Here is a 20,050-nt window from a genome sequence, read left to right as displayed (position 1 = left end):
AGCTATGGTTTTCCCAGTAGTGATGTATGGAAGTGAGAGCTGGACCATAAAGAAGGCTGATCGCCGAAGAATTGATGCTTTTGAATTATGGTGCTGGAGGAGACCCCTGAGAGCCCCATGGACTGCAAGAAGATCAAACCTATCTATTCTTAAGGAAATCAGCCCTGAGGGCTCACTGGAAGGACAGATCGTGAAGCTGAGGCTCCAATACTTTGACCACTTCATGAGAAGAGAAGACTCCCTGGAAAAGACCCTGATGTTGGGAAAGATGGAGGGCACAAGGAGAAGGGGACGACAGAGGACAAGATGGTTGGACAGTGTTCTCGAAGCTACAAACATGAGTCTGACCAAACTGCGGGAGGCAGTGGAAGACAGGAGTGCCTGGCGTGCTCTGGTCCATGGGGTCATGAAGAGTCGGACACGACTAAACGACTAAACAACAACATTTTGGAACCAGGAAACCTGAAAGATCATCTCACCCCCTTATGTACCCAATCATTCACTACACAATCAGGTTGAGGGCCTCCTACAGGTACCATCATATCAGGAAGTCTGTTCTGCACAATGTAGGAATTGGGCGCCTACCTTTTGGAATTTCCTCCCCTTGAATATTTAGACAGGAACCATCACTGTTGTCTTTTCAGCACCTATGTAAGGTTAAGATCTTTCCCTGTCTGCATCTGTATTGGTATTGTTCTAAAGATGTTTGATCACATTTTGTTTGCTGCCCAGGGCTCCTTTGGGAGGAAGGGTGGGATCTAAATGTAATAAACAAACAAACAAACAAACAAACAAACAAACAAACAAATATTTGTCCTTGCCTTATTCTAGGCAAATCCTAAGACTGTGTATTGCAGAGGGAAGAGTCCCAGCAAGCAATCTGTTCCCTCACAGGCCATGACACATGCTGTATGCAAGGATCATAATGATTAAATATGCATGAATGCCTTGCCTTGCCTGCTTATGAATATTTACTGCCTAGGGTATAGACAATTCTGCAGCTACCTTGCCAAAACATTCCCCACGTTTTAACTCTTACAGCTTTCTTGATCTCCTGTGTTAATATATGCTTTTCATCAATTTAATCTCATTAGCCATGGTTCAATCTGCCAGCACTTCTCTTCCTTCTGCAGGTGTTTTTCCTTAGCAATATAAGTCCTTTCTGCCACATAGCTGTAAACTTTCATTGTAGCAGTTCAGTGCCCCTTCTCATCTCCTCAGTAATATGGGTGCAGGTATTTTAGTCCAACTTTGAGAATCAAGCCTTTTAAAAAAATGCATTTTCAGGAACTGGATCAATCCTTTGTCAGAGGTGTACCTAGGGTCCCTTGTGCTGCTGGCAAAGAGTTATACTGATCTCTCCCCCCCCCCACACACATAACATTCCTTGCATTTAATCTTACCACTACAGTGGCGTCACATGACCACACATATATACGTCATACAATCCATTGTCTCCAGCGGTCTGCCTTCGTAGTGCCTTTCCATTTCTCCTACTGCTCAGCGCCCAGCTCTTGTCTAAACTCATAACCTTATATATATATAACTGGAGACAGATTTCTGGGGTGATTTTGCGCCCCTTCTTGGACCTGGGCCCCCAGTGGGGGCTGGTTTCACTAACCCCTAACTGCACCTCTGTCCTTTGTCAATATTGCATCAATAAAAGCTGGCAGAAGCTGACAGCAGAGTCTCAGATGCAAGTCATCATAGAGTGGTTGCAGCAGGAGTCAATGTCTTTCTTTGCACTTAACATTTTCAAAGCAGTATGTCTCATTGTCTCTTTAAGGGGGAAACGTAGTTGGAGAGCTTTCATTTTGCTAAATCATGGCATAAAGGCTGCAGTTATTGTTATTTGCATGGATCTTCTGAACTTGGTATTCTTTTAATCTTCCTGTTCACAAAAGCAAAACAAGCAAACAAATCAACCAACCCTGTGAACCCAATCTTTTCCATCATTAGTTCAAATCTCATTTGCATTGCAAACTAATGGTGTGGTGGTCATATATGTATTAAATGAAGATAGTTCTGTCCCTGCCTCTGACAAGAGACCTCTAGAAACTAAAGGACAAGCCTGCCAATTTCAGGTTTGCATACATGAATAATACACTAAATAAGAATGCTTATATTTTCCAGTCTCTGATCATCATTTCCTAAAATCCTCTTTTCCAGCTTCCTTCTCAGAGATGGCCTATTTTCCAGCAGTATCTACCTGAAGCTGGCTTGCATTTTAAGCAGTTGAGCCATGTCACTGGTTTTACATCATTAATGGGATTCAAGGAGTCTTCGGCAGACTTGTCAGGTTTCGTTGTCATATTCACAGAGATTAGGAATGGATCATGTGAACCTTTAAGTAAATGCTCATTTCTTCCCAAGAGCTGTAATCCACTACACGGTCCCGATGGGAGGCCACGTGTTCTAGTTCCTTAATGTCCCTGCCTAGAATTCATTCCGATTGTCAAGAAAATATGTGGGCAAAAGCTTTCAACAGGAGCAGCCAATGTGATGCATTCCATGTATTGATAGATTACTACTCCTGTCATCCCCAACCACTGGTCAAACTGGCTGAGGCTGCTGGAGTTTGGAATTGGACAACGTCTGGATGGCACCATGTTGGCAGCTGCTTTGCACATTATCACATTTCACACATTTCATTAAACTAAATGAAATAAACAGGACATATATGTGCATGGCTATCACAGCACTTTCACAAAAGTTACAGTGCAGGTCAGTCCGATGTATATTACAAGAGGGACATCTGAATATATGCCAAATATCAGAAATTCAGTGATGAAGCCAGTGAAACAAACTGGGCAATCCCAAAAATTAGAATCCAGAAGATGAAGATTCTGAATAACTTTGTACATTTGGACTTATATCATTTTCCTTCATAGAAGTCTCTGGCAGCGGTTCTCAAACTCCCACCCCCCCTTGGGGCACACTTTCAGAATAAAACAAGAAGAAACAACTCGTAGCAGTGCTTTATTTAGAACACAGAACACAACTGTTTTGTAATATGATCATAGGACATCCAGAAAGTAAACTATAAAACAATGCAGCTACATAAGAACATGAATCCTTCCCAAAATCTAACTATAAATGAGCCTCTTATATATGTACCTTAAGTATGTATTCAAACTCAATGAGAGGTGTGGTGTGAGCTTGCTTTTGCCAGGAAAGCTCATTTCCTCATCAACACAAAAAGTCTCTTTTCTTATCTTTCATATTTGTCAGAGTTGAAAATCCCTGTTCACAACAATATGCCACGGAGAACTGTAGAACAATAGTCAATGCTCTTGAAGAGAGGCATAGTTACTGCTTCTGACTGTATATCCAAAAAGAGTTCAGTCCCGTGTTTCATTTTCAAGGTGCAATCACTCAAAATGCAGAACATTTCCTCCTCCTCATTCAATGTCAGTCCTGAACAGCTGCAATCCGCAAAGGGGTCTCTAACCCAGTCAAAATTTTATGTAGACAACAATTAGAAGTAATGATCACTCTTTCCTACTAGTGTTGCAATATGTTCCTGTATGAGGCCATACAATTCATTGCTCGTCTTAAAACTTTTTACCAGTGGGAACATTTCGAGGTTATGTTGCATTGCTCTTCTACTCCAGAGCTGAAGCTTTTTAAAAATGCAGTTTGTCTCATAGCTGTCAACCTTCCCGTTTTTTTGTGGGAAATCCCCTTATTCTAGTGCCATTTCCTGCTGCTTCCCGCTGCTATCCCGGATTGTTAGATATCCCGTAGACTGTCCCTGAGACAGGTGAGGCTGCTGATCCCTTATTTTCAAATCTGAAAGTTGACAGCTATGGTTTGTCTGTATCTGTGAGAATATTGTCATTGCAGCCCATCCAACCAGGTAAAGATATTGGCCAAATATGCCAGCTTTGCATGCCAGTCATTGTCACCCAGTTGGTGGTACAACGTATTCTCTTCTTGTTCCAAAAACTCTCTTTATTCATTATTCAGTTCCAACATCTGATTTAAAACTTTTCCGTGGGACAGCCAGTGAACCTCAGAGTGCAGGATTGGGCATTGATACTTTGATTCCATTTCTTTGCAGAGTTGCATGTTTTTAGTGGATTTGCTTTGATGAAATTCAGGGAGCACAGTCTGATCGAGAACCAACTTCACATCAGCTTCAAGGGTCTTAGAGATTAATGACTCTCTGCATAAAAAAAACAGTGAGTTGATATTACATCTGGATTTTTCTGTTTGATGAGTGCCAACAAGCTTTTCACACTGCCTGTCATACATGGCACTTCATACGTACAAATTCCAATACAAGAATCCCAGGAAATCACCCCCCCCAAAAAAACCCCTCAGACATGGTTTAGAAAATATATTGTCCTCTAATGTGTTTTACTTGTTTGTTGTAAAGTAGAAATTGTGTAATTCTTTCATCATTGTGGATGAATCTGACATAGGCAAGCAACTGTGCTTTTCCACTAAAGTCGGTAGCTTCACTAACTTAAATGGCAAATTTAGAATTTTTCTTCGTTTCGGAAACAGGCTTCTCAATATTAGCTGATATATAACTATTCTTCTGTGAATTATATAATCAGACAAACAAATATCCATAACTTGTCACTCAGCATCACCACCAAACAACATTTTCACAATCAAGCTGCAGGCAGGCTTAATCAATTTTTCAGCTATTGTATGTGGTTTTGTCTGTTAAGCAATCAATTCAGCCGCTTGGTAAGATATAATTTGCATCTTATCTGAGACTCTTAATAGCATTTCAAAATATGACCGTTGGCATTTCTGCTTTTCCAAAGCCTTTCAAAATATTGAGCATTATTGTTTGCCAGATTTCCATGTTTGACAACAAGACGTCTTTTCATCTTGTTTGGGGACATATTGGAATTGGAAAAGCTCCTCACCACAGATCAAACACATAGATTGAGGGACATTTTCATCTCTAGTCCATGTGAAACCAAAACTCAGATAGCTATCCACATATTCTTGACTAAACTTTTTTTGGGGGGAAGGTTTGCTGGGTCCTGCTACTGGTGTCGAATTAGATGAGTCCTCTCCAGCACTCAGTTCAAACAGCGATTCTAGATTACAACTAGGATTGTCTTCAGTATCACCTGGTGCTCTTGCTCTCAGATTTCCATTTTCGGCAAAATAAATAAATAATGATATTCTACCACGCTACACTGAAATGTTTAAATGTTTCTTTGATTGTCCTTGAATCTTCCCACTACACTTGCCATCCTCTCCTGCTACACCCTTTGAGAACCACTGGTCTATGGACCAGATTTTGCAGCAAGATTTGGGATCTAGCAGTAGATTGGTCTTAGGTAGGAATGGCTAACTTGTCTCTGTCACGGGTCACATTCCCTTGGAGATAAACTGTCAGGGACCACATGCTGCCAGTGGACAGGTTCAAAGCCAATAGTAGAGTCACAGCCACAAGTGGATGGGGTTGCAGCTTTTCTCTCTCTCGCTTTTGGCCATCCCCCTCTCACTCTCTTCTCTTCCCAGCAGGCCATGGAGGGAAGGAAGTTCACTCTTGCTAGGGGCTGCTTTGATAACTTACAGAGCGCTTTTTAAATTAGTGAGAGCTGCATGAAATAAGTTTGAGGGCTGCCAAATGCACACCCTGGTCTTAGGCAAACATATAAAATAGATATGAAAAACCACGACTCTGTCAAATGGATAGTCTCCTACTGATGCATATCTGCATGCAAGTGTCTCTTCTTTATGAAGCTTAGATCTTGTATGGCCCAAACCACATTTCTCTTATGAACAAAAAGAATATGGAGAATATGTTGGTATGAGGTTTCTTCTCTCTCAAATCTATAAGTGAGGGTCATGGCCTCTGGACCCACCTATGGTTTTGAGGGTCCTTTGAACTTGGGAGCAGAAATATTGCTGTCGCTGTCTTCTGTCCCAGAGAGAAAAGACTTCCAAGTTATTTCAATATATTCTCATATCTTGATTGATAATCATTACTATTCATTCTTCAAAGACTTGAACCTGTTACTATCTCTGCAGCTCTTTGGACTAGTTCACATAAAAAGTTTGTCTTTGAATACAAGTAGTCCTTGGTTCTCTTTGGGCACATTGCAGATAGTAAAATATGCCCACACATTGTCCATACATGAATCAAGAAATCATTGAAATTTCTCATGTACAGTGGTACCTCGGGTTATAGACACTTCAGGTTACAGACACTTCAGGTTACAGACTCCGCTACCCCAGAAATAGTACCTCGGGTTAAGAACTTTGCTTCAGGATGAGAACAGAAATCGAGCAGCAGCGGCACAGCAGCAGTGGGAGGCCCCATTAGCTAAAGTGGTGCTTCAGGTTAAGAGCAGTTTCAGGTTAAGAACGGACCTCCAGAACAAATTAAGTACTTAACCCGAGGTACCACTGTATATAGGGGAGAACCCTGCAATAAGCCCTGGTTGCCTCTTCAAGGAGTCACCACTTTCCCATTGCCATGAACTGCATATATTGAAGCCAGTGACGAAGTGGAGAAATTTCAATATCTGTTCAGCCCTTCCAAATGAGCGGTTCCAGTTGGCAGAGAATAGAAACACTGAAGGATTGAAGGCAAACTATGGTTCTAATTTGCCAATTGATTTTTTTTTTTATTGCTGCAAAATAATTGCTAGTCTTTCAAGAAGAGCAAACCAAAGCAAGGGTTTGAAATGGAGCTGAGAAGATAAAAATACATCAATTAGCTATTCCATTTTATTAGGAGAAAGTGTTTTATATGTAATCAATTGTTAATTTGCAACCAACACCCACTTGTATTGCTGAAACTATTTATTCCATAGCACTGTAATAGGATGAATGTTAAGTTCTATCCCCTCCAATGAGTAGCAGTATATGGCTCCTCTTATGCTGAAGAACAGACATTTAGAAGTGGCAGGTTTTTTTTATGGTGCTGTTTGTTTGTAATTTCCTCTGAGTTATTTTGCTGGTTTCAAAGTATTTTCAAGCTGCAGTGTCTGAACCTGACAGCTGCTTCTTGCAGTAGAACATGCATGTCCTAAGGCAGTGTTTTTCAAAACTTTCTACCTTTTGGGAACCCATGTGCCACTCTCAGCAAAAGAACCCATCCAAGTCTGCCATGCAATCCCTGCATGTTGCAATAGACTGTAGGGCAGATATTCACCTTGGGGGGGGGGGGTTCACAAGCCAGCAGTGGGTGTAGCCACCTGTCCTGTTCTTACTGGGCCCCTGAGTAAACATGGCCAGGTTTGTCATAGACAGGAGATCTAATAGTAGGCAAGTGACTGGGACATAGACATTGTTCCAGTAGCTCTTCCAGGCCAGCACCTTGGGGAGGGGGTTGAGCTAGAGCTGCTGGAACTACCACCCAACTTCATCTGGTTCCTATCAACACCCATCTCTCTAGGGGTCTCTCTGAGAGGAGGGTCTTATTTTTGAAACCTCTACTCCTGGTGAATCCTTGTTTGTAGCTGGGCACTTCCTCACTTCCTATGTTGGCAAATAAGACTCTTGGACTCTGGGTGTGGACAGCCACATTTCAGGCTCATTGCAGGCACATCTTGCTGCTTCATCCCCAGATGTAACCTGATCCAGGGCTTGGTGCAAGGTTGGGAGCACCTAGTGCACTTCTGAGGACGTAAAATCACCCCGCAGTCTCACATGCACACAGATGCATACAGGCCCCATCCCTAGCTGCTAGATGCTCAACAAAATATCAGCCTGGGGAATGAGGAGGGCCTTAAAACTCTCCACCCACCCCAAAACTTTGCCTGCTTTTATGTTTAGCTTTTTGCTGCTAACACCATCACCAGTGAGGTTTCTGAGGTAAAAAAAAAAAAAATGCAACTGGGCATTCAGAAGAGTCTCCCACACCACCCTGCTGCCGTTGGCCCACTGCCTTAAAGGAGAAGTGCAAGCTGTTTAAAATAGTGCTTTTGCAAAGCATGTCAAGGCAGCCTGCAGTGCTAAGCAGGATTCCTTCCCCATCAGTCAGTGCAACAGGAGGGCAATCCTGCTTGATCCAGGTGTGTGAGACAGCTCTCTGCAGGGAGCTCTCTCGTGCACCTGAAGCTGCTCAATTTGGCTGAGCATGTAGTAGATAGGAGAAGAAGAAGAAAAGTTTGGATTTGATATCCCGCTTTACCACTACCCAAGGAGTCTCAAAGCGGCTAACATTCTCCTTTCCCTTCCTTCCCCACAACAAACACTCTGTGAGGTGAGTGGGGCTGAGAGACTTCAAAGAAGTGTAACTAGCCCAAGGTCACCCAGCAGCTGCATGTGGAGGAGCGGGGAATCGAACCCGGTTCACCAGATTACGAGTCCACCGCTCTTAACCACTACACCACACTGGCTCTCTTTGAAAGGAAAGGGAGGACCCCCTCCCTTTAGCAGTGCCTGCTGCCTACTTAAGTCCTGGCTTTGGAACTCCAGAGCACCAAATCCCCCCCCCCCGCACTGCAGAACACAAGGGCGGCAGTGCAGTTGGACTCACATCTTGTTGGTGGGCTTCTATACACATCTGTTAGGCCACTGTGAGAACAGTATGCTGAACTTTGTGGCCCTTTATAGTCCGATATAGCAGGGCTCTTCTTACCCTCTTATGAACCACAATTAAGCAAAGTCTTACACTTTGCTGTCAAAACACACACTTCATAGTATGAACAAATTTATCCTCCAAGTGTATTGATGATCAGGTCAAAATGGTTTGTTCCAATTGCATCTACATATATCAAGGAAATCTCCTCTGATGAAAGACAATAATTTGAAGAAGGAAAAAAAATCCTTCCAGAACCAGGAAACATTGGCTTTGGGGCTGATGATTATGCCACAGAACCAAACAGTAATCCTACTTGCTCAAAAATAAAAATAAAAATAAAAAAATCATGAAGGAAACAGGGTGACAATTCCCACGGCTCTCAAATGTTTATCATGCAAAGTTTATTTTGCTTTCCTACCTGTTATTATCAAGCTTGCAAATGAATAAGCTACTTGAATACAGCTCTTAGTACTTTTATTGCTATCTAGGGTGAAATGAAATAAATAATAATAACAACAACAACGGCATTTTAATCATGTACCTTTATAGGAAATTGTGTGACTGGGATAATTGATACCAAGAGGAATAACTATAGAACATAGCTAGCAACATTCCATTACTTTAATGATTTTTACATTTTCAACTGCAGTGAAAATGGCTTTTATATTAAACAACCTTGAAATATATATTCACTGCTCTTTTCTGAACTATTACCAATTCTGACAGTAAGAGCTGTTTGACAGTGAAATGGACTCCCTCGGAAGGTGGTGAACTCTCCTCCCTTGGAGGTTTTTAAGCAGAGTTTGGATGGTCATCTGTCATGGATGCTTTACCCTCAGGGCCACTTCTAGCACTACAATTCTATGATTCTATGTCCCACTCAACATATCTTCATGCATTCTAGTCACCATGTGCATGTCTGCAGCAATTACAGATGACACACTCAGGGTAACCCATCACAATATGGGTCAAATACCAACAGTTTGTGGAACAGAACATTTTGGGAGGCCCAGCTTTTCTGAAACTTGCACCACTGTGACACCATAAGATGCCAGTTTCTTCTATTTCTCCATAGCTATTAATGGTAGATAAATGAGTCCTGTTGTCATTTGCATTTAATCACGTTACATCTGAGCAGGGGAGTACCTAGGGGTTGGCCAACTTGACCCCCACCAAGGGCCCAGGCCGGGGGGGGGGGGGCGCACACAAAAATTGTGCCTCTCCACTCTGGCTTGGAGTAGGAAGGAGCCTACCAGTCCCTCCACATACTCTGTGAACTGCTCCTCTGCTCCTCTGAGTGGCTGTGCAAGGCACACAGAAAGAATCCAGTTGCTGGTGTGGGCCACTGGAAGACACTACATTGACTAGGCTAGAGCATGAATCTTTAACCTAGACATGCTGGTTACCTATCAACTATCTATCTATCTATCTATCTATCTATCTATCTATCTATCTATCATCTATCTATCTATCTATCATCTATCTATCTATCTATCTATCTATCTATCTATCTATCTATCTATCTATCTATCATCTATCTATCTAGCATCTATCTATCTTTCTATATCTGCATTAGTGGTACAATAGTGGTACAACCCAGAATATAAGTTTACTATTTCAGTGAGAATTAGGCCTTCACAGTCCATGTAACAGTCATGTAAAGCAAACTGCTGGTATCGCCATATGATGAGGTACTAAGAGACTTGTGTCTATCCTAGTCTACCTGGTGAGTTTTTAAGAAAAAAAAGATGACATTTGAACCTCTCTCTTAAGTCACTACTTACTCTCAGTTTAGATCTTATTATGAAATTGTTCAGTCTTACTAACGCTGTTCTTCTCTGCTAACATGATGGAATATGACCTTAGTTTCCACCTTGTCCTTAGTCTGTGAGCAGTGTGGCATATGTATCATTGTTGAGTTCCTTCAGACCAGTTAATTCTATTAATAATTCAGTGTTTAATCATTCAATTAAATGCATCATTGTCCTCATCTAGAGGGCAAAACATAGAATATTATCCAATTCAATTAGCATCCCAGAATATTCCTTGATAAAGGGTTTGTTGTTTTTGTTTTTTGAAGGATAAGATTTAAATAATAATAATAATAATAAATTTTATTTATATCCCGCCCTCCCCAGCCGAAGCCGGGCTCAGGGCGGCTAACAACAATAAAACAGTACAAAAGTACAACATAAACAACATTCTAAAATCATTCATTATAAAAATTAATTAATTCAAGCCACTAGCAACCATTGGGCCAGAGCTCTGCGAAGATTGCCGAGGGAGGGAGTTAGGCTGTGCCCTAAAGAATATATAGGCAGAAGGCTCCAAGAATATTCCCACACTTTGTAACACATAGTCATTATTTGGAAGAGCAATTATCTACTTCATTTGCTAAGCCCTTTATTGAAGTTCAGAGTTCCACTGTTGTCGCTGGGACACTTACCAGTGGGGGCCAGCCCAGAAGTAGATTAATAAATTGTTTCTTCCTGCTACTGTGGAACTAGATAAAGGGAAGGTTCAGTGAACTATAGTTACCATAGAGGTATTGCACCATCACAAGAGGGAGGTCAAATGGTCATGAGCTGGTCTTTTGGGATGTGGCCTTCACTGCAAGAAACATGTTCTTAAATACAAAGCTTGGAGGATAACCCTTGGGAGCTCTTTCAGTATTCTGGCTGTTCTAACGCAATTCAGCACAGAAAAGCAGCTCAAAAGTACATTGATTAAATTATTAATGTTTACTTGATGCAGCCCATTGAATAATTAGGAAAGGAATGCTTTGCTTATTTTCAGAGATACTGTCAGATTTTTTTTAAACTGTGCTCTAGTACAGTGAAGAGCCCATTAGTAGAGAAAGATGAGAGAGCATGTTTGTTGCCCTGATAGCTTTTCAGTCAAGCATCTCCAGGGCTGAATTGGAATACCTAGTTAACACAAGCACTTGGCAGGAATTAACCCCTTCAAGCCAAAATTCCTGCTGATGGGCATTGCTTCCATCCAGGTCCCAGCAGGAAAGGCAATATGGAACCTGGTTGCTGCATTGGAGACAGGTGATCTAGAGAAGGGGTGGGCAACCCATGACCCTCCAGATGCTGCCAGACCTCACATCCCACCACTCCTGATCAATCAGCGTGCTGCTTGGGGCTGATTGATATTGGGAGTCCAATAATAACTGGAAGGCACCAGGTTCCTCTCCCTTGAACCTCAACCCTACTATGGCAAGCTTCCAGTTTCCAGTAGTTACTGCACATATACCTTTACTGTTAAAGTAGCTACATACAAATATGACTTGTCTTCTTGTGCCATTAATAACTGTGAAGAAGAAAGAATTTCAATGGGTGCAGCATCTCCCCCTGCCTTAGATTACAAAAAACGCATCTACTCCAATTCCCTCTTTCAAAGAACAGTTGACAATTCAGGGTGATATCTAATATTAGTCATAAGCTGAGCATACCTACTGCAATAAAGAGGTCTGCACTGAGCATTACTCAATTGGATATCAGCCGCATAACACAGGCCTTCCATGCATTTAGTCACCAGTTTTTGCATCATTTTGTAAGTACAAATGCCTCCACCACTGTAAACTTGCCTCCTTAGTACAGCCTCCAGCCATGTACTCCTTTCCAATGAGTGTATACACTCTCACCTGGAGTGCTCACCAAATGGCTCATCTTCCAGAGGATTTTTTTTCTTTATCTGTAGGAGCATCTACTGGGAAGAAGCATGGAGGGAGCATAATAGTAACAATAAACTTCTAACTGCTTTCTGTGATCTTTTGATGCACCGTAATCCATCTTCATCTCTGGTTAATCTGCCACATCTCTTTTGGCTGCATACTTAATGTGAAATAATACTGGAGAAGTCCACATTTGGCCCAAGTTGCCTTTGAGCAGAGTGTTTGAATCCTGTTCCATTGCTGCCTGCCCTCCTCATTTCTTTCATAGCTACGTGGTGGGATCTCCTTTTGGTGTCCACACAAGCCATCTGTGGAGTAACAGTCCATTTTTGCAGGGATTGCTAACATCAATGTGCCTATTTGCTACAGTGACCTCCTAAGTGGGAAACAACTGTAAGGTCTCCAGCAATGACTTCCACCTGTTTCTGCCACATACAGTCTATGGCTAGCAATACCCTCAGCACATTTTTGAAAGATAATGGCCTGAGCACTTAGGTCCGGATCATGGCCTCAGACATTGGTTTCATGCAGATGCTAAGACCTGTTTGTGTCAACTGAGAAGTAGCTCTGCAATGAGAGATGTCTCCTTAATTTGGTTCTCAAAAATATGCCCTATTTACAATTTGGTATAAAAATAACCAAGCACTTGACAGATATTTTCTAGACTGCTGCCACAACAAAAATGTGTTTCATGCCTGTAAAGCAACAATGTCAAAGCAGTATTGTCGTTTCTGTTATTTGTTATCAGCATAATAGCAAAAGAACTCCTTTGGAACAAATAGAATATAATATGCATTTCCAGAGTTTTTTATGGTTATAAATTGCCATTCTGTGCTGGAGTCACTTGCAGTCATTAGCAAATAATGACAATATAATGATAATCTTCAATGCTCATGAATCTCACACCAACCTTTCTGCTGAGCTTATAATTAAGATGTCAGAATTAATTTGTCTTGGAAAGCTGAGGCTTTTTTTTTGTTTTTAAGAGGGGGGAGCCAAGATTGATTCCAGCTTCATGTACAGATAACAGTCTGACTCTTCTGCATTGGCTGCAAGGATTCTCCATAGTGTGAAGAACAGTGCACTGGAGTGGAAATGAAGCTCTCTTCTCTACGTTGATAGATGTAGATGTCAATTTTTGTAAGTATAAGATGCAAGGAAGAAAATAAATCTGCTTTGCTTAAAAAGAAAACATACTTTTGCAAGCAGATAATCAGGGATACCAAGAAGCTTCTTGCTTCATCAGCGGATGCATATGTTTGTGGCAGGGTAATGCTGTATTGTCTCCTGGGTTTAGTCTTCTGTAAATAATTCCATGTCCTATATTTCTTTCTAAGATACACGCTACTGTACAGAATATTGAGAATGAATAAGAAAATCTAGGTTCTGAACATATACAACAAAAACCAGAATAACACCAACAGAAATACCCAAGCTCCATGCTTAACTATCCTAGCTGCTTATGCCTGGCTTCTTAACTGACCAGTTTTACAATCCATCTTCTGTAATTTTATTATAGTTGATTCTTAGGTATTGCAGATGAGCTCATCCATCAAACCAATTGCCTTGAAAATTAAACCTTTTTAAAGTGCTGCTTTACAATTTGCAAAATATATCAGAATGTGGCAGTGGGTATTATGGGACAAGTAAACTTCACTTAGCTTGTATTGCCCAATATAAAGAAGTTGATTGTTAAATGGGAAGGCTGTGAGGCAGGTTGGGTGAGATTATTTGATTGCAAAAATCTCAAAAAATAGGAATGATAAATTCAGAGGAGGGAGAAGTTGTTCTGCTTTCTATCAATTCAGTGTCCATCTTATTTTGAAATAACCAAGAAATTCTGTGACTCTCAGATGGCTACCTGAATTGCTGCACATATGAATTTCTTACCCATTGCCTGGTGGTCTGCACCCATCACAACCACCAAATATAAATTATAATTTTTTTGTCTCACCACAAAATGGTGCATTCACTCTCATCTTCAGCACCCTTTTCGTCATAAAACAACAACATAGTCCCCCCACCCAGTCACATATGTAGGCTTAAAAACTGAACAGCTGCACATGCTGCACATGTGAGAGTTGGCATATGCAGGAATTCATAGTGGGCAGCAGGAAACTAGAGGTCATATAAATCAGATAAAAGTCAATTTTGTTGGAGGCTCTGGTCCAAATGGAAAGCAGATCACACACTTTCTATAGACAGCACAATATTCCATCTTCCCAATGTTTGTTACCTGTTAAATTTCAAATATTATGTGATTATTCAAATGGTCTAAAAGCCACTTCTGGAAAACCAGCAGAATCTAGTGGAAGCTTAGTGCTCATGTGCCTGTTATTTGCTTCCAGGAAAAAAAATCTGTTAGCAATTCAGTTAACTTGGAAAATCATAGGCATTTTGCATTGTAATTTCACATGACAAAATTTGGGGTGGTATTCTTCCATACAGCTTTTTCCCACTATTTAAAATTTAGAATGGTGATCAAAGGGCCACAGTTCTATAACTGCAGGTAATGCAGTGTAAAAGGAATCTTCAAATTCTTATGTTTTACTGTTAATCTGCTTTATTGTAGGTACTTTAAATTTGTTTTTAGTTTTGTTGTATGCTGCCCTGAGAAGTTGTTTTTACAGAGTCTCAAAGATGTGCTCTCCCAAGTCCACATTCTCAGCATGTTCACAATCTTCTCTCAGTGACAACTATGCTGATTTGGTCATGTCCACAGAATGGAAGATGGCAGGGTCTCCAAGGACGTGCTCTACAGGAAGCTGGCTTCCGGCACCAGGCCCATTGGCAGACCAACTCTGTGTTACAAAGATGTCTGCAAATGAAACACGAGGGCTGGCAACATCAAACCCACCATGTGGGAATGTCTTGTGGATGACTTCAGTGCCTGAAGACCCAAAGTCAGGTTTGACTTCACCCCTGAAGGTGCACTCTTCCATTGTCTCCTGAGACAGACAGATGCCACCACCACCACCAACTCTTTAAACATATAATGGGGTAAAGGTAAAGGGACCCCTGACCATTAGGTCCAGTCGTGGCCAATTCTGGAGTTGCGGCGCTCATCTCGCTTTATTGGCCGAGGGAGCCGGCGTACAGCTTCCGGGTCATGTGGCCAGCATGACTAAGCCGCTTCTGGCGAACCAGAGCAGCACACGGAAATGCCTATAATGGGGTAGATTACCTGTAAATGAGACTTTCTCTCTCTCTAACATCTGATACTGGCTTAGCTTTCCTTCTGTTTCATTAATTTGTTCCTTACAAATAATGGTGCTTGCTTTTTTGAAATACACATCATTGTCATTATGACACATCTTTCATATTACTTTTGAAAACACACTTTCCATTGCATGTCATAGTCTCTAACAAAAAAACCGCCACAGTCCACATTGTCACAGATGTGGCTGTCAACCATTTTTCTCCAGATGGAACTGCACTGGCCCTATAAAACTCAGCATTATCAAGCTTAAAACACATTATTCCCTCTAGTGGATTCCAAATGCTGAAAAGCTTGTAGCAAAATTAATTAAAACAAATTATGTTTGTGGAGTAGTCAAGGATGTATACTCTCCCACCCACCCCCTTTAACAGTCAACTCACACTTAGAGATGATTCATATCTTTCCCCATTGCAGCCATATGTCTGGAGCACAACTCATTAGTACCATATGGCCAGGGGCTCCTATCGTTATAGCTGGTAACTGAGCAACATTGGGATTCAGAGCTGGGCACAATCAGGTGATACACCATCCGGATTTCTGGGTGATGCTTGTGTGAGTAAAGGTTCCCACACAGTCAATATGACCATGTGGTTAAGCTTCAGTCACTCCATAATTGCAATCATGTGGTTGAATTGATGTCTCCCTCCCCTCCTGTAAATTAGCTTCCTTTCTTGAGCAATAAAGAAACACCATACTTTAAAAGTTCCTGTTGTATGTGTCATTCAGGAATTCCTGTCCATATATATATATTTACCTCCGGCCCATTCTGAGATTTGAACCTCTGATTCAAACACTGAGCTCTGCAACAGTTCTTACTTTAGCATTACTGGAAAGCAGAACAGCTTCCTTCTAGAACTGCTTAAATGTTGCAAGAATAAGATTTCAGAGGAACTTTACTGTGTGTTCTTTTTTTTAAAAAAAATACTTAATATCACAGAGTTCAAGATACCATTTTCTCTCTGGTTTCATGAGGTGTGCTAGGATTACTACAGCTAGGAGTCCAGGCACCTACTCAGGTTTTGTGTTTTCTTTGGAAATGAGACACAGCAGAGACTGTGGTGTCTTTATGATATATGGTTTATTTACACATATATACAACCTGAATCTAGGATGGAGGTTCATGGCCACACTCATGGATTCAAACTGACAGTCCACATTGTTCTGATAACCCCACCCCCCTTTCTCCAGCTTGCAAACTGTTTCAGCTTACGTAAGGCAAAACTGCACTCCTGAAAACTCTACTACTGGCCTTTCTTCTACTTAACTCTGACCTCAGGGAGGGCTTCACCCATTTTCCAGCTGGTACAGCCTTAGCTTTATGATGGCTTTCTTAATAGGCCATCACCCATCCCTTTTGTGTTATTTTAATGGCCTATCTCTCCATGTGATTACTTCATCAGGAAGCCAGACTGGCTGATATTTTAACATGCAAGATTCTACCTCTGGCACCCAGAAATTAGAAGCAGAGTCCAGAAATTAGAAAGGGAGCCAGGGCACCCCACAAAGATATAACAATACCATACAAAGACTGTTAAGGACTCTCCACACTGTCTTTGGTCTTCTTTATACAGATTCATGGCTGGCCTGCGAGTGCTCCAATTGGAGAACAGCCTTTACCGAAGGTGTCATGGGCTCTGAAGATGCTTGAACTCAGGACAAAAGGGAGAAACATGCTAAGAGGAAGGCACGCTTGGCAAACCCTCACCAGGACTGTCCCCACTGTGGAAGGAGGTGTGGATCCAGAACTGGCCTCCACAATCACTTATGGACCCACTGTTAAAACTGTGTTTATGGAAGACAATTTTACTCAGCGACAAGAGAGAGAGAGAGAAAAGTAAATACTGACCTTTCCTCACTCATCATCACATATCAAGCACAGGGAATAACTCCTTGTGCTAGGCAGCTACACAAGAAGTGGCAATAACAACAAATTTCCATGATCCTGGGGGGTCTTTGTGCTTGTTCAAGCCTGGTCACTTCTACTGTAGTGCACAAGCAAGTTGCCATTTTTTAAAAAATTCAACGAGGCATGAAGGCTATTACCCATATTAGTCTAATGGGGTGTCACTAGAGTGGGGGAAACTCCAGTGCCTTTAATGGATAATAGGCTGATAAATGGAGAGTTTCCCCCATCACTGCATTTTCCTATAAGGAAAAGCCACAGCCATTTAGTATGTTCTTTTTATGCATCTTTTCAAAGCAGCACTGAAGACAGGGGAAAAGGTTGTAACTTTATACAACACAACTGAAATCTGTCATTTTCCTCTCTGCATAAAGCTCTGGCACTGCCAGCGATAAGGTAGCAGGGATAGATAAGAAAGAAGATAAAGGCACAATGCAAAACCCCGTATTTCTAATTTCATGGGCAGTCTGATCCAAATGCCAGTTTTCTGTTGGGAAGACTAAATTGGCTCTAATCCAAGTACTCCATCTTCAATAGGCTGCATAGGCTGCAGCCACAAAATCCATGCTTTCAGAGCACTTTATTTAATTAAAGTGGATAGTCTGAACTTACAAATGTTCTATTCTAGGAGAAACAAAATTCTAGCAGCAACCAATTAAAATGTATCTTGAATGAAAACTACTTTCAAGTATCCTTATAAGGATTGAAAATGGAACATGTATAAAAAATAATCTTCATTACCAACCCTTCAGGACTTCATTTTTAATCCATTTTTTTCTGCTCAACCTTTTTCTGAAAATGGTATTTTGTCAACATATTTTTAAAATATATATATACAGTTTAGTTTCCAAAAGCCTGGTTACTAGAAAATGTAAAGTCACATTTTTTTGTGTGTTTTTGCAAGGTGTTATATATATACAGAGAGAGAGAGAGAGAGAGAGAGAGAGAGAGAGAGAGAGTCTCTTATTTACAAGAGTTTTCTGGAGGTTACTATTGCAACACAATCCTAAACATATTTACTCAGAAATAAAATTCCCAGTGTGTTCAGTGGGGTTTGCTCAATCTAGGATTGCAACCTAAGAATAATCTTCATTGAACATGCTGGGACTTAATTCTGAATAAACACGCATGATACATGATCATACTATACTTATGTCAACCTTACCAATATGGAACTGTAGTTAAGCATATACGGCTTTTGCAAAGTGTTTGTATCTGAGTATGTCAATATTAAAACAAAATCCCAAATTGTAAATTTCTGGCAGAACTGGAGAATATTTGCAGTAGTTTTGGATGTGCAGAAACAATATTAAATATGTGTTAACTCATTTTATTTGACACTACCTGTAATGCCTCCTTTGTGCTTACTTGGGCCACGTATATAGTATACCTTTATAGCACATTTGAAGCGCTGTAGTAAACGATAGTGCAATCTACTCAGAAGTAAATCCTAATGAATTTGTTGGTAGCTTACTCCCAGCTGAGTGGCATTAGGATTACAGTCTTACTAAATTTTTGACAGAAATCAGATTTGAACCAGAGAATTTCCCCCCAGATCATACCCCTACCCCCAGCCCTAGAATATGTCTCAAATACGAGGGAGTGAGAGATGCTTTTCCCCCATCTCAAAATATACTGGTGAGAAGTAAGTGCCAAGGCAGCAGTTGTCACCTTTTAGAATGCAGAGGAACTTTCATTTATTTTTCTCTAACATTACATCTGCCTGTAGCATATTAATATATATAATTGTGTATACGGAAAATATATATACTATGCACACATCCATTTGGTGTGGAGAAAGTGTTGCCCAGTATTCTCCATGTCAAGCAGTTAATTTAATGTAGTGTCTGTCTCCAGAAGTTATCAGAAGGAGCCACAGTCACACCAAGTGGAAATCTCTTGAAATTTCTGTCATATGGGTGGTTTTATTGAACATGTGTTGTATAATCAATTTAAAGTGCTCTTAAAGTTGGTAGGAGAGGTGCACTACAACAGTCTTAAAGATGCAAAATTGTCTTGGAAGCATTTTTTTAAAAGCCCCCCGTGCAACACACACACAAATGTTGCTGTAGATGCATAAGATTCCCAGTGACCGATTAAAAAGGACACACTTGACCTCACTAGCTGTTTAAAGGTCACCACTGAAGCATGCCTAAAACAACCCATTGGCAGCATGGCAGCACTGCCATTTACAGGAGCCCTGAGCAGGAACAGCTTGTTTTAATTTCTTCCTTTTAAAAGACAAGAAAATAAACCCCTATATGCATTCCCACCGCTGCATTTGCTTGCTTCCTAGGCAGTGAAGGCTAGGTATATTCTAAAGGATGCTCGGGGCCAATCAAAAATTCATGTGCACTTGCTTCTCCATATGTGTTTTTATTACTAACAGATTTTTCAGCTGATACTATACCAGGGAATAAATTATTTAGCTGAACTTACTAACTTCTGCTACTTAATTTTTCCATTACAGTTACATGCTTCTGAATGGAATACCATAGCTTCCCTCTATACCTGCATGTTGGCCTGTTAAAATGATGCTTTTACGTTGAAGGCAAGATGCAGAACTAGCTTTAACTCAGGTCATGGTACAGTGCAACTGCTAATCAGCCATTAAGAGTCTTGAACAGAGATGGCATGTTCATGCAATCACTTGTTATTGGCTCTGGTAAATGTTAAGGGCTGGTCAAGTGTTACTGATGAAAAGATATGTGTTTTAATTCGATACAGTAACTCTGCCAC

General features: G+C 41.0%; 1 long non-coding RNA gene across 2 annotated transcripts in view; it reads left to right on the top strand.

Annotated features, from left to right (window-relative positions):
• LOC309535027 overlaps positions 1–19,680 on the top strand; it is a 41,138-nt gene extending 21,458 nt beyond the window's left edge. Inside the window, exons 2-4 of one of the 2 annotated variants that reach the window (XR_014220980.1) lie at positions 13,175–13,328; positions 14,879–15,096; positions 16,980–19,680. This is a non-coding gene — a long non-coding RNA (uncharacterized lncRNA). Of the gene's footprint in view, positions 1–13,174; positions 13,329–14,878; positions 15,223–16,979 lie in introns of those variants that run through there. The other variant, XR_014220981.1, reaches the window with a different exon arrangement.
• The last annotated feature ends 370 nt before the right edge of the window (positions 19,681–20,050 follow it).

This window comes from Podarcis vaucheri (genome assembly GCF_965113315.1).
Source record: "Podarcis vaucheri genome assembly, chromosome: 6".
Classification (NCBI taxonomy): Eukaryota; Metazoa; Chordata; class Lepidosauria; order Squamata; family Lacertidae; genus Podarcis; species Podarcis vaucheri.
Note: the sequence above shows the minus strand (reverse complement) of the source record. Positions and strands in the feature narration are given on the sequence as shown.